We start from the raw sequence: 8,838 nt of genomic DNA, 5'->3' as shown, positions 1-8,838 counted from the left end.
TAAATATAGTGTTCTACAAATTATGTGCCCAATAATGAGGCAAAATGTCAATGCCACAGGTAATAAAGACATTCTAGCTTATGACTCATATAATGACTAATCAAAAGGATATGTTCTACATATTTGGCATTTAAATGACATTAAGACCCATACTGAGCTTTACAGTTACATACTCACACTGATGGTTATCTACACTGTTAGTTATGTTCCTCAAATAGCACAGTTTTTTAAAAAAATAATCATATTTTTAAAAAAGAATCACATTGACATCTTATTTTGTATTTGACAGAACAGTGAATACACCTGCCTTTCACCAAATTTAAACAGATTTCTGAAAATTGTATTTGCCTTATTAGAATGTTTAAAGAATTGAAGATCTATCCTAAAGAAAGAAAGTGCTGCAAAATATCACCTCTAGCAACAATTTAATTTATAGTTGAGGAAATTGAGAAGAAGAATAGCTAAGGATTCCATTTGGGATCACTTGAAATATAAAATAATATTACCTAATAACCTGATAGATTTGCTTAAACAAGTCTTGTCAATTTTTCTGTTTTATATTTTTGTTGTATTATACAAAATAATAATCTGTTTGATTAAAAGAGTACTGTAGAGGATTTTAAAAATGCACACATTTGAAATATTCTAAATAATAGACCCATACTTAAGGTCTATAAAATAGCTCATGCATATTTAGTGGGTACAGGAAAATTAGAAAGTGTTTAAAATTTGAGATTAATTAAATCATGTTTAATAAAAAAAAGGTTTAGGCTGATGAGTTATCTCATGTACTATTTATGAACAACATCTTGATGGGAGAGAGATCTGAATTACTACTATGTCTCTGGCCTTATTTTATTTATTTATTTATTTATTTTCAGAGAAGGTATTTTATCATCAGAACAGTATGGTTTCCTATACTTAAGATCTATTTATTATTTATTTTTACAAGTAGCAAAGTCCCTCCATTTTTTCCCCAGCTTAATATACATGGATATAAAAAGCTATTGATTTCACTCTGCCTCCCACCCCAACCTGAATGGGCTAACAGGAAGTTGTGAGCTCAGAGCAGGCTCCTGATGCCAGGGTGGTTTCCTCTTTACCTCGGACTTAACTCTGGCACTCTGATCAGTCATCATCTTGCTGATTTCTTTTCAGTTTAAGAAAATCTATGAGTTTGTGAGCATTCTCCCCAGTAGACAGGTCTACAAAGTCCTTGGGAAGTCGATAACTCAGATAGGGACTGGGTTGAACCGTCACTTCACTGTTTGTGCAACGGAACGCTGGAGAATCCTGCTCCAGAGCATCTCCTTCCTAAAATCACCTTTTAAGTTTCTTCCAGATATGGATTCTTCCCAAGGAAACAGCAGTGAATCAGTTACCTCACCAAACGGATTAAAATCAATCAGCCACACCTTCCTCCTGCTGTCTCTCTCTATATCGAACACAAAGTCTTCATCCAGAAATTTGTATTGTGTGTGTTTCTTAAAAAAGTCTTGTATGCATCTGCAAATCTCTTCCTTTTGTTTAGAAATATGATCATAGTACTGTGTATAGTCCCTTTGAGAAATACCAATGAGCTCGTTTTCCTTGACAAAACATTGGAACTCAGCCCCAGGAATTAATGCACACCATTTTCGAAGAACAAGCTCATATTCTATACAAGGATCTGGAGAATCATCAATACAATGAATAAATGGCTGAATGGAGTCATGAGTGATGAAATCAGAACTCTTGAACAACAGAAAGATGTCGCGGAGGGTTTTACATTTCAGAGAGCTGTTCATTGCTATCCAGTATGCATCCCTTGGGGCACTCCAGTTAAACTTAGGAAATGCACTGTCCCCAGGGAATTGATAGCTTCTTGGACTTTCGTGGTGAACTCGCGAAACTCCGGTGCCGTAAGCGTAGCCGTGGTCTCATCATCCGACCACTGTATTTCTTCTGCCTCATCATCACTGTTCGGTTGAGAATGTGTTGGTGGATCTTCCCTTCCTGAAACTACCAGAGCTCCATCGTGGAGCAGATAACCCTTCACATTCTGAGGAAGTGGAAGAATGATGCTCTTGATGGTAAGGCTTCGGAACAGTGGATACCAGGCGGAGAACTGACAGTGCAGCACATGCTCCTTCTTCAACCTCCAGCTGCCACCGCCGCCGCCTCTCCCTCTGCTTCCAGCACTCCTCTGGAACCCAGGTCTCCCATCCCGAAGTACCCGCCAAGCTATTTTGGCTCAAGGAGGCTGCTGGTCCATAAAGTAGGGAGGTGGTAGCAGAAAAGGGAGCGAGGAGAATCGCAGGGACTCCCTTCAGTATTCACTCATCCACGCACACACGCACAAACACACACGAAGCGTTCGCGTCCTGTCTCTGGCCTTATTTTATATTTATGTTTATCCACATTTATTTCGGAAGTTCATGACAGCCTGCTGCTAAGGTGATAACTGTAAGTAAAGTGCATTTAATGAACTCATAATGACTCTTTTTTAAAATATTTAATGATGTTGAGTTTTGCCACGATCACAATAATTTCTTTTCTAGGAACAATCTATTTTTTTTTTTTTTTGCTGAAACTTAGTTATTAATAACTGTAATAATTTTGTCCCCTTTGATTCTTAAATTCTGCCTTATAATTACATTTTTTGTGAACAAAACCATGAGAGGTGAATGCTGTTTTCTTCAATATGATTCTAAAATTCTCTTTTATCTATAATAAATACAGAAATAATTCTAAGAGCATTTTCACAAACATTTCAGTTTATACAGATTGTCTGGTCCTTGACCTACAATGGCTTGACTTAGGATTTTTCAACTTTACCATGGTGTGAAAGCAATGGTCTTCAGTAGAAACTGTATTTAGAATTTTGCATTTTGATCTTTTCCTGGGTTAGTAATATATGGTACATTGGCAGCTGCAGCTCCCAGTCAGCCAAGTGGTCACAGGTGTAAAGAACAAATACACATACAACCATTCTTTACCGATACAACCATTTTCTGTTTTTCAGTTTCAGTACAGTATTAAATTACATGAGATATTCAACACTTTATTATCAGATAGGCTTTGTGTTAGATGATTTTGACCAACTATAGGCTAATGTAAGTGTTTTAATCTGCTCAAGGTAGGCAAGGCTAATCTATAATTTTCAGTAGGTTAAGTGTATTAAGTGCATTTTTGACATATTTTCAACTTACACTGGGTTCATGGGGATGCAACCATATTCAAAGGCAGGGGAGATCTGTACTTTGATTATTTTGTTCCACATACATCTCTGGGAATTTCCCTTCCTTCCTTCCTTCCTTCCTTCCTTCCTTCCTTCCTTCCTTCCTTCCTTCTTTCATTCCCTCCCTACTTTCTTTCTTTCTTTCTTTCTTTCTTTCTTTCTTTCTTTCTTTCTTTCTTTCTTTCTTTCTTTCTTTCTTTCTTTCTTTCTTTCTTTTCTTTCTTTCTTCTTTCTTTCTTCTTTCTTCTTTCTTTCTTTCTTCTTTCTTTCTTTCTTTTCTTCTTTCTTTTTTCTTTCTTCTTTCTCTTTCTTTCTTTCTTTCTCTCTCTTTCTTTCTTTCTTTTTTCTTTCTTTTCCTTCTTCTTTCTTCTTTCTTTCTTTCTTTCTTCTTTCTTTCTTCCTCTCTCTCTCTCTCTTTCTTTCTTTTCTTTCTTTCTTCTTTCTTTCTTTCTTCTTTCTTTCTTTTCTTCTTTCTTTTGTCTTTCTTCTCTTTCTTTCTTTCTTTCTTTCTCTCTCTCTCTCTCTTTCTTTCTTTCTTTCTTTCTTTCTTTCTTTCTTTCTTTCTTTCTTTCTTCCTTTCTTTCTTTCTTTCTTTTCTTTCTCTCAACCATTTGTGGAACTCCCATAAGAAAAATAAAAGCTTTTCTTTCTATTACAATGTCTTGTATCTTTTGTCAGTATATTTCTTAAGAAAAATTTCCAACTCTGGTATTTGTATGGAATTTTTAGACCACATTGTAAAAAAACAAAAACAAACAAACAAACAAAAACTATGTGCTATTGTGTCCGCCTTTGAATAGTAAGAATATAATCATGATGAAGATTGCAGAAATTTAGCTTAGGAGATAATTGTTTTGCATATTACTTTGTATTCCTTATGTATTCACATTGCATTTTTTTCACCATCATAAAAATAAAAAGTAACTTTTATTTGTTTTTCAAGCATTTATTTATTTATTTATTTATTTATTTATTTATATTAACATATAATGTATTATTTGTTCCAGGGGTACAGGTCTGTGATTCATCAGTCTTACACAATTCACAGTGCTCAGCACAACATAAACCCTCTCCAATACATTCCAGTTAGTTAACATACAGAGCAACACTAGTTTCATGTATAGAATTTAGTGATTTTTCACCCACATACAACACCCATTTCTCATTACAAGTTCCTTCCTTAATCATCATCACCTATTTAACCAATCTCCCCATCCACTTCCCCCCTGGTAACCATTATTTTGTTCTTTATAGTTAACAGTCTGTTTTTTGGTTTGCTTCTTTCTTCACCACCCCACCCCCGTTCATTTGTTTTGTTTCTTAAAATTCCACATATGAGGGAAATCAGATGGTATTTGTCTTTATCTGACTGACTTATTTTGCTTAGTATAATACTCTCTAGCTCCAGTCACCTCATTGAAAATGGCAAGATTTCATTCTTTTTGATGGATAAGTAATATTCCATTGCAAATATATATGTGTGTATATATATGTATATATATACACCACTTCTTTATCCATTCATCAGTCTGTAGACATTTGGGCTCTTTCCATAATTTGGCTTTTGTTAATAATGCTGCTATAAACATCAGCGTGTATGTAACCCCTCGAATCAGTATTTTTATACCTTTTGGCTAAATACCTAGTAGTGTAACTGCTGGATTGTAGGGGAGTTCTATTTTTAACTTTGAGGAATCTCTATACTGTTTTCCAGAGTGGCCACACCAGTTTGCCTTCCCACCAACAGTGTAAGAGTGTTTCGCTTTCTCTACATCCTTGCCTAAAACTGTTTCCTAAATTGTTAATTTTAGCCATTAGTTGTGAGATGCTATCTCATTATAGTTTTGATTTGTATTTCCCTGATAATGAGTAATGTTGAGCATCTCTTCATGTGTCTGTTAGCCATCTCTATGTCTTCTTTGGAAAAATGTCTATTCACGTCTTCTGCCCATTTCTTAACTGAGTTATTTGGTTTTTGGATGTTGAATTTGATAAGTTCTTTATAGATTTTGCATACTAACCCTTTATTAGATATGTCATTTGGAAATATCTTTTCCCATTCAGTAGATTGCCTCTTAGTTGTGTTGATTGTTTCCTTCACTATGCAGAATCTTTTTATTTTGATGAAGTCCCAATAGTTTATTTTTGCTTTTGTTTCCCTTGCCTCAGGAGACACATCTAGTAAGAAGTTGCTATGGCCGATGCCAAAGAGCTTACTGCCTGTGCTCTCTTCAAGGGTTTTTATGGTTTCAGGTCTCACATTTAGGTCTTTAGTCCATTTTGAGTTTATTTTTGTGTGTGGTGTAAGAAAGTGGTTCAGTTTCATTCTTTTGCATGTTGCTGTCCAGGTTTCCCAAAACCATTTGTTGAAAAGACTGTCTTTTTTCCATTGGATATGTTTTCCTACTTTGTCAAAGATCAGGTGATGGGTATTAAAGAGGACACGTACTGAATGGAGAACTGGGTGTTATATGCAAACAATGAATCATGGAACACTCCATCAAAAACGAATGATGTAATGTATGGTGATTAACATACCATAATAAAATACATACATACATACATACATTCCTGAAAAAAAAAAAAAAAAAAAAAAAAAAAAAAAAAAATAATTTTCAATCTATTTTTAGGTTTTTTATTCTGTTCTGTTGATCTATGTGTCTGTTTTTGTGCCAGGACCATGCTGTCTTGGTGATCACAGCTTTGTAATATAGCTTGCAGTCCACACTTGTGATGCCTCCAGCTTTGCTTTTTCTTTTCAGGATTGCTTTGGCTATTCAGGGTATTTTGTAGTTCCATACAAATGTTAGGATTGTTTGTTCTAGCTCTGTGGAAAGTGAAAGTTTGACTCCTTCTTGCCAACTTGAATGACTTTTATTTCTTTGTGTCATCTGATTGCTGAGGCTAGGACATCCAGTACTATGTTAAATAACAGTGGTGAAATGAACATCCTTGTTTTGTTCCTAACCTTAGGGGAAAAGCTTTGTTTTTCCCACTGAGGGTGATATTAGCTGTGGGTTTTTTGTATATGGCCTTAAAAAGCAACTTTTAAAGAAGAGACATAATCTAATGGGAAATCTTGATGAAGATCCTTTAATAGCATACCAAAATACAGATAGACTTAGTATGTAAAGACAAAGTCAAATCTTTTTTTTTTAAGATTTTATTTATTTATTTGAGACAGAGAGAATGAGAGAGAGAGAGCACATGAGAGAGGGGAGGGTCAGAGGGAGAAGCAAGCTCCTTGCTGAGCAGGGAGCCCGATGTGGGACTCGATCCAGGGACTCCAGGATCATGACCTGAGCCGAAGGCAGTTGCTTAACTAACTGAGCCACCCAGGCGCCTGACAAAGTCAAATCTTCTATTACATAAAGATAATTTGAGAATGCATTTTCTCAGTGCACGTAAGATGGAAAATTCAAATTTATAGGTCAGTTCATATTTAAAAAGAAAGGTGTATAATGATTTCAAAAAGAAAGTGTTATTCCACAAAGACATATATCTTGACCTAACTTAGCAATATTTCTCTTTTTTTTAAGATTTTATTTATCTATTTGAGAGCAAGAGAATGAGCATAAGTAGGGGAGGGGGCAAGGGGAGAAGGAGAAGCAGGTTCCACGATAAGCAGGGAGCCCGACATGGGGCTCAAACCCAGGACCCTGGGATCATGACCTGAGCTGAGGCAGATGCTTGACCTACTGAGCCACCCAGGCATCCACCATATTTCTCTTGCTGGCTTAATTAAATAGTCACTATTTTGCATCAACTTATGTAAGCAAACTTTTACTCTACTTTGATCACAGCAAATGAGATAACCTCAAAACATAGTAACATATGAATAGTATAATTGAAAAAAATTATGACTCTAATTAAAAAAATCACTATTTAAACAAAATCCTAAGAATAGCCTTCAAAGTCCTTGGTATGTTTATCACTAGTTTCACCAAGCTGAAAGTTCAGTTTTCATTACAATTTAAACCATAATTAAAATTTCTCTGTTTCTGGATGTAATTTTGGAAATGGAGAATGACTAGAACAGAATTATTAAACAAATTGATTGCATTTCTTTTTTCTTCATTTTGAAAGGTTGATAGAAACAAAATTCAAATATTTTTTTAATGATTTTTTTCTCTTAACTTGATTGCTATTATTATTTTTTTCATTAAGCTGTCATTACACTTCAGATTAAATCCTGCAATATGGAATCCTCTAGTTGAAATATGATCTGTGGAGAGCCAGGCAGAACCCTAGGGAACCAGCTCTGAAACTAGACTTTAAATAGTAAGAAAGGGAAACTATTTTAAATTGTATAAGTATCTTAGCATTATATAAAACTAATCAATAACAAGGCAATTGGTAGCAGAAGGCTCATAGAATCATGCCATCTAACTCAGTTCCTCCTTGGGTCAAACATTTATTAACATACTCAAGACAGTTCTTTTCTTCTGCACTCTTGAGCCTAGCAACCCTATGAATTGAAATCTGATGTTTCTCGACATTCAGCTCAAAGTTTAGTAGAGTGTGAGGACTTCCGAAACATTTGTTAAAATTAATTAAATATGAAGTCAAGAGACATTTCTGCAATATTCGAAGTGGGTTACGGTTAAATTCAAGTTCAACCTGGAGAAGGTAAAGCAACCAAGAATTGAGCACTCACTCCTTCCTAGGAAAATAGAATTCTGAAGTTGCCACCTATGCCTTTTTCTAATTGTCACTCACCTCTTTCTTTTAATCTAACTTTGATGAAAGGTATTCAGTGGGATACCTCATGGGAATTCCAGTCATTAATACACTGAAAACCTCATAATAAGCAAAAAACAGTCTTTGTACACATGCAAAATATGAAAGTACTTTTCTTCCTTAGCCAGGTATATGAGGCAGTTTGAGACTAGTATCCCAATAACATTTTAGATACTCTAATCATGAGGAAACATAAAGAAAATTAATTTGTAAATGATAGAGATTACACATGATATAGCACAAACCTTGTTGAAATGCTAGAATATACATAATAGTAGATATGCAAATTTAAAAATTTTCCTTTACGTTTTAGAACAGGCACTTTTATTCTTCTTTCTTGGCAATAGTAGTCAAGAACACTGTCATAGATATTATTTCTACCATGTTATAGATAACCAAAGCAATTTATGGGCCCACTTGACTTGGAGATAGATAAGTATTAAACATCTCCATCATTCTTCTGGTTATTGTATTATATTTTTGTAAAACTTCATATCTTTACAACATTTTTAACCTTCACAGTAAAACTGAGGGGGAAAGGTATAGAGATTTTCTATATATCCTCTGCTTTCACATGCATAGATTTCTCCCCAAATCCATAGTTTGCATAAAAGTCCATTCTTAGTGATATACATTATGAATTCGGACAAATGTGTACAGATATGTATCCATCATTACAATATTGCAGAGTATTTTCACTACCCTAAAAATCCTCTGTACTCTACCTATTTATCTCCCTCAACCCCACCCTGGTAACCACTGGTCTTTTTACTGTCTCCATAGTTTTGCCTTTTCCAGAATATCAAATAGTTGAAATCATGCAGTATGTAGCCCTTCTGGGTTAGCTTTCATTTAGTAATATGCATTTAAGATTCCTC

The 8,838-nt window shown here is 34.8% G+C and overlaps 1 pseudogene; it reads right to left on the bottom strand.

The window, feature by feature from the left end:
* Positions 1 to 916: 916 nt before the first annotated feature.
* LOC118022529 lies at positions 917 to 2,820 on the bottom strand (annotated as a pseudogene).
* Between the last annotated feature and the right edge of the window lie 6,018 nt (positions 2,821 to 8,838).

The sequence above is a fragment of the Mirounga leonina genome, unplaced genomic scaffold (assembly GCF_011800145.1).
Source record: "Mirounga leonina isolate KUSES-001 unplaced genomic scaffold, KU_Mleo_1.0 Mir_176, whole genome shotgun sequence".
Taxonomy (NCBI): Eukaryota; Metazoa; Chordata; class Mammalia; order Carnivora; family Phocidae; genus Mirounga; species Mirounga leonina.
This window is presented reverse-complemented; position numbering and strand designations above follow the sequence as displayed.